Raw genomic sequence first — 5701 nt, 5'->3', positions numbered from 1 at the left:
GTCCCTTGTTTCCTAGGAGCAAAGCCTGACCCCCACCTGGCCGCACCCTCCTGTCAGGGATTATAGAGTGAGAAGGTCCCCCCTGAGCCTCCTTTTCTCCAGGCTGAGCCCCCAGAATTCCCTCAGCTACTCATGGTTCTCCAGTCCCTTCCCAGCTCCATTCCCTTCTCCAGACATGCTCCAGCCCTTTAATGTTCTTCCTGAACTGAGGGGCCCAGCATTGGACACAGGAATTGACACAGCCACTCCTGTCCCTGCCTCATGCTCATCCCTGTCCCTTTCCCAGTCCCCGTTGCTGGCTTCTCATGGGCCTGTTTAGAGAAGACTGAGAGGCGATCTCATTAATGCATATAAATATCTCCAAGGCAGGTGCCAAGAGGATGATGCCGGATCCTTTTCAGTGGTACCCAGTGACAGAATGAGGAGCAATGGCCATAAACTGAAACACGGGAAGCTCCACTTCAACCTGAGGAAGAACTTCTTTCCATGGAGGGTGGCAGAGCCCTGGAGCAGCTGCCCAGGGAGATTATGGAGCCTCCCTCTGTGGAGACACCCCAAACCCACCTGGACATGTTCCTGTGTCACCTGCTCTGGATGACCCTGCCTTGGCGGGGGGGTTGGACTGGATAATCTCCAGAGGTCCCTTCCAATTCTGGGATTCTGTGGAACCGAGCCTCAGGCTCAGCCGCCCTCGTGGCTGCAGGGAAGCTGCCAGGCGAGCGGCCCAGGGAGGTCAGCCCTCGGTCAGGGGGGCAGGATGGCGCTTGCCAGCTAAGCAGGTTTTGTTCTCGGTGCAGAAAGAGTCATTTTGTTAAAACACTTTGAAAAATTGGCACGTCCTTCCTCTCTGCCTGGCTGAGAAGAGCTTCCCGGTACTGCAGGGCAAACACCCCAGGTCTGGCCTCTCACAGGGCTGTATAGTGAGCAAAAGAGAGTGGGAATCTTTATCTGATACTGAGTTAAAAGGAGCAAAGACATTATTTTCAATGGCAATCCTCCATGTGAGGAGTAGAACTCATAGGCTGAGGGACCTGCAAGGACTGAAAATCTCAAGGACTGAAAATCCCAAGGACTGAAAATCCCACACTTCATTCAACCCAGCCCTAAGCACAGCTGTTCTTTTTGTCATTTGTTTAATACATTTAACTATAATCGGTTACATCACTGTAGTGCAAAGACTGCATCACACATTTGTCTCTCCTTATATCTCTTGGCCTTTGATATCTGCTGAGTTTTCCTCTCAATGTTTTTCTGCTTTTTTTCCAACATTAATCATAACTTAGAAAAAGGAAGAAATAAGTGAGGAAACTGCGAGGTGAGTTTAGAATAAGGAAATGTCACTTGGCCCCAAGTGGAAGGACCTTCAAAATCTGCAGTGAGTATCAGTGTTCACACCTTAGAGGATGGTCCCACATGGAGATAAACTCCATGGGAATTATTTCACAGGGCCTTACCAAAGAAAAAAAAAAAGCGTTTCTCATAGGAGAACAGGATGTGGTATAAAATTAATACAGTGATCCACGGAGCACATCCTGGTGGTCTTGGTACAGATGTGGAAGCCAGTCATTCCTGAGCTCTGATTTAAGTTTTAAAACTAAGTTTTAAGATATTTGACTCAACTCTCATCTCACCTCCCCAGCTGCAGAGGACTCCTGAGTTTCTACAATTGAGTCAGTTAAGTGTTGGGGTGTCCTTGACCTCCCCATCCCTCTTCCCTTCACGTAGGGAGCTCTCCGAAACTCCTGGGTACTCCATTCCCTATCTGCTGGCACAGGAGCATGGCTCTCAGTGCGCTGCACAGTGGCAGGGGCTATTCCTGCCTTGGATGATGATGTTCCCTGGAGAGGGCTCAGCATCATCCAGGTCAGGTGTGAAGCCAGCTGCATCCTCCCAGGCTTCATCTCTAAGGCAGGGTGCATAAGGTCTTTCTCTGCTTGGCTTTTTTCCTTCCTCTTTGCCACTTCTTTCCTTAGCTTTCCTGGAAAGCCCAGGAATGACAGGAAACAAATGCTGCCCGTTTGCGCTCACAGCTCTTCCCAGGAAGCTGCTAAGGAAGCTTCTCATTTTGAGTGCTTGTGCCCCACCAGGCAGGACAATGGACTCTGGAGATATTCCTTTAACCATTGCCTTGCTGGCAGACCTGAGCTTAAGTCACACCCTCTCTATGCCACAGTTTGCACAATTTTTTTCAAATTTTCCTGGAAGGAACTGCGTGCTGAAACCGAGCCTCCACTTGCCACTTGCTTCACTTACGTTACCCCTTCCTTCCCCTCAGGGCCGTCCCCAGCTTCTTTACATAGAAAGGTGGCTTACTCACCACATGCCTTTTGTGTTGGATGATTCAACTTCTGATGTGTGAAGAAGGGGCAACCACGTAGGAAATGTGACTTTTTAAAAAAAGGGGGGGATTCCCTTGGCAGTGCTTTCCACAAGAGAAACTAAAGAATCGGGGTGGGTTTGTTGAAAAGATCACAGCTTGTGGAGCTTCACGAAGAGACCCGAGGGGCAAAACCAGCTTTCCCGCAGACCTTTCCCCGGCCTGGATACACTCAGTGTGAGAGGCTGGGAGGGATCTGTGGGCTCTGGAGAGCCCATGGACACGCACTATTGTCCTGTGCTATGATGACCACAAGTGTATTTCCACTATAGCATCATTTACCCACTGCGTGGGGTATGAATACCCATGGAAACTTGCAGCTACATAAATGCCACTGCATTTACTGTACAAAGCAGGAGGTAAAGGGGACTCCCCAGAGAATGTCTTTCTGCATTATCTGGGGGGCAGAAAGGCCAGGATGAACTTGGGGAGTCAGAAATCCAGAGGGAGCCTGCACAGCTGCTGCCGGTGGTCTCCACCACTCTTCCTTCTGTTCAAGTCCCTTGCTTTCTTGACCAACAAATTCACACAAAAACCAGCCAGGCTGTGTCAAGGACTGGAGAATTCTTTGCTTTCCACAAGTATGGGTTTCGTGATTAGAGGCCCAGGAGTGTCTGCCCTAGGCAAGCCTCTATAATCTGATTTAAATGCCTCATGTTTCACGTGGCAGATCTGCCCAAGAGCATTAACTGCTGGGGTGGTTCACCTGGGCACAGGTGAAATCTCAGCTCATCTCTGACCGTGTGTTTGGTGCTGTGGGTCACTCACAGATGTTAACAAACCTGAATTTACCTTGGACATCTTCTGTAGAAGTTACACGAAGTAGCTTTGTAATAGAGGAATATCCATAAGCTTCATCATAGCTTGCCAGAGAAGACTAGAAATAGGAAGAACCCCACACCTGGCCTGTGAGGGGGTGTTTGGGGGATCGGAAGGATTTAAATGGAATGGAATCTTTGGAGGTTAGCGAGGCTGAAGAGTTCACACCTCAGTGTGAGCTCCTCAGAGTTATTTCTCCTGGATCTCCTGCAAGACCATTTTATTTTTGAACTCACTTAAAGACCCAGATTTCAAATGTTTCTCATGAATAAGACACCAGTATTCCTCAGTGGAACTGTTAAAGCCAGTATTTTGGGATGAAATGACCATTTTTATTCCTTTAAGTTTGTGGGGCATGGGCGGTTGTTGGTAGTTGATCCTTTACTTAGCACCACACCTGGAGTATTTCTGAGTCCTTCCAGCACCACTTGTGTAACAAACCGAGTTGTTTTGTTTTAAACTGCAAATGATTCAGAGGAACTGTTGTAGATTATAACAAGTTTTCCTGTTTTACCTATCAAACCAAGAAAATGAGCCACATCTTTTCATGTGCTCCTTACTCTGATATTATGACCCAAAGAGTTCCTTGCATGTACTCCTGCCAGTATCTGTCTCTCTCAGAGAGAACAAAAGAAGCACTTTTGTTCACTAGCATCATCAAAATGCCTGCATGCCTTTGCTGTCCTTTCTCTTCCTTCCTGAGTCCACTCTGAACTCCCCTTCTGCTGCCTTTTGCCTCCAGGACCATATGTGCTACTGGAGTTTGTCACCCGTGGCATTTCAGAGGGGCACCAGCATCTGAGCTTGGTTTGGCAGAACCAAATAGCACCTCAGCCCCTGAGTTATGAGACACTGCAAACATGAGGAACTCTCCTTCAGCTGATACCTTGAAGCATGAGGCAGGATAACTTTGATACCAGTGTGGAATGACAGAGGTTGCTCATCATCTGCATGGAGCAGAGTGTCTGATCCAGCAGCTGCCGTGACTTACAGGGGAATTCCACATGGGAATGACTGAGCAGACACAGGGGAAAGGCCTGCCAAAGCCCTGGCTTGTCTGGATGCTATGAAAGAGCAGAGCTAAAGATAAAACACTTCCACAAGGGCAGCAAAGCAATTGGGAAAGCAGTCTGTGCCTTCAGGGCATTGCTGTTCATGGAAAAAGCTCTGCTCTGAGCTCAGAGCCAGCCTGCTCCCCTCAAGTGTGAGAACATAGATCCTAAATTGAGAGCAGTCACAAACACCGTGGTGGAGAAGGCACTGCCCTGAGAAACAGCTGCACACATGTGGGGAACATGGGTGCTCCCCATGGGACATGGAAACGTGGATGTGAAGTGTGTGATGTGCACATGGCTGGGGGTGTAAATGTGCCTGTACAATCTGTTCCTGTGTCCTGGGCACACAGGGAGAATACCAGCGGTGTTGGGTGGGATCGGCTCATGGACAGCGTGGTGTGAGTGCCTGCTCAGCATATGTACAGGTGACACTCTGGGCACATTCATGTGTGAGCACACACTCCCGTGTGTGTGTTCTCTGTGGTGTGCGGGAAGGTATTCACACAAAGGGCAGTGCCTTTTGGCTGGCAAGAATTACTGGGAATGCGTCATCCGAGCCCTGGCACAATCAGATTCTGTGTGAGTGAGGACTCAGCCTCTCCTCCTGCCCAGCTGTGCTGGCAGCTAAGCTGGGGGCAGCAGAGGAAACTCTGCCACTTTCTGGAAGAACCAGGCAAAATCTTGCCGGAGTTCTTGGTTTCCAGTGCTGCCAGTCGGGTACTGTTCCCCCCCTACGCCGTGGTATGAGTCAGTTCCACTGTCAGGAAGCACTCTAGCTACGTGATCTTCCTCTGGTCACTGTCCATCACAATTTCCCCACAAGATAAAGCTACCAACTCCCCAAAGTGCCCATCTGGCTCCTGAGCTCCGCAGCTGAGGTGTCCAAGGTTGGTGGCACGATGGGCAGATGCCCAAATCACTGCTCAGCCCTCACACACACACAACACTCAGTCACAACACCTTGGCCTTAGTTTTACCTGACTCCACAAATTCCAGAATGATCTTATGCCTTTATTTTCTCCATCACTTCAGCACATTCTGCACCCCCCACCCCCACTCTGGCCCCCGGAGCCAGCTGGGATCTACAGGGTTCTGCAACAGGTCATGACCTGAAACTCTGGGGGATGAGGATGTCATTCCTTGGAGCCTACATGCCCTGGGGAGACATGGCCGAGCAGGATGCTGTGACCACAGATCAACCCCCTGAAGCGCCACCAGTGCTGCCCTGGGCACTGCATCATCCCTCATGGACAATCGGCCTTCATCGGCTTCTGCCCCTCCTCCAAACCCAGGCCCAAGACCCTGGCCCTAGCCCTCCTATTCCATTCTAGTCTAGTCCAGCTCCAGTCCATCCAGCTCCAGTCCATCCAGCTCCAGTCCACGCCATTCCAGCCCCTCCGCACGCTCCCTCGAGGGCCCCCAGGCGGCGGCCCAGCGCCCACATGCACAT

The sequence above is a fragment of the Corvus brachyrhynchos genome, unplaced genomic scaffold, assembly GCF_000691975.1.
Source record: "Corvus brachyrhynchos isolate BGI_N302 unplaced genomic scaffold, ASM69197v1 scaffold218, whole genome shotgun sequence".
Classification (NCBI taxonomy): domain Eukaryota; kingdom Metazoa; phylum Chordata; class Aves; order Passeriformes; family Corvidae; genus Corvus; species Corvus brachyrhynchos.
The sequence above is the reverse complement of the archived record's forward strand: the minus strand, read 5'-3'. Positions refer to the sequence as shown.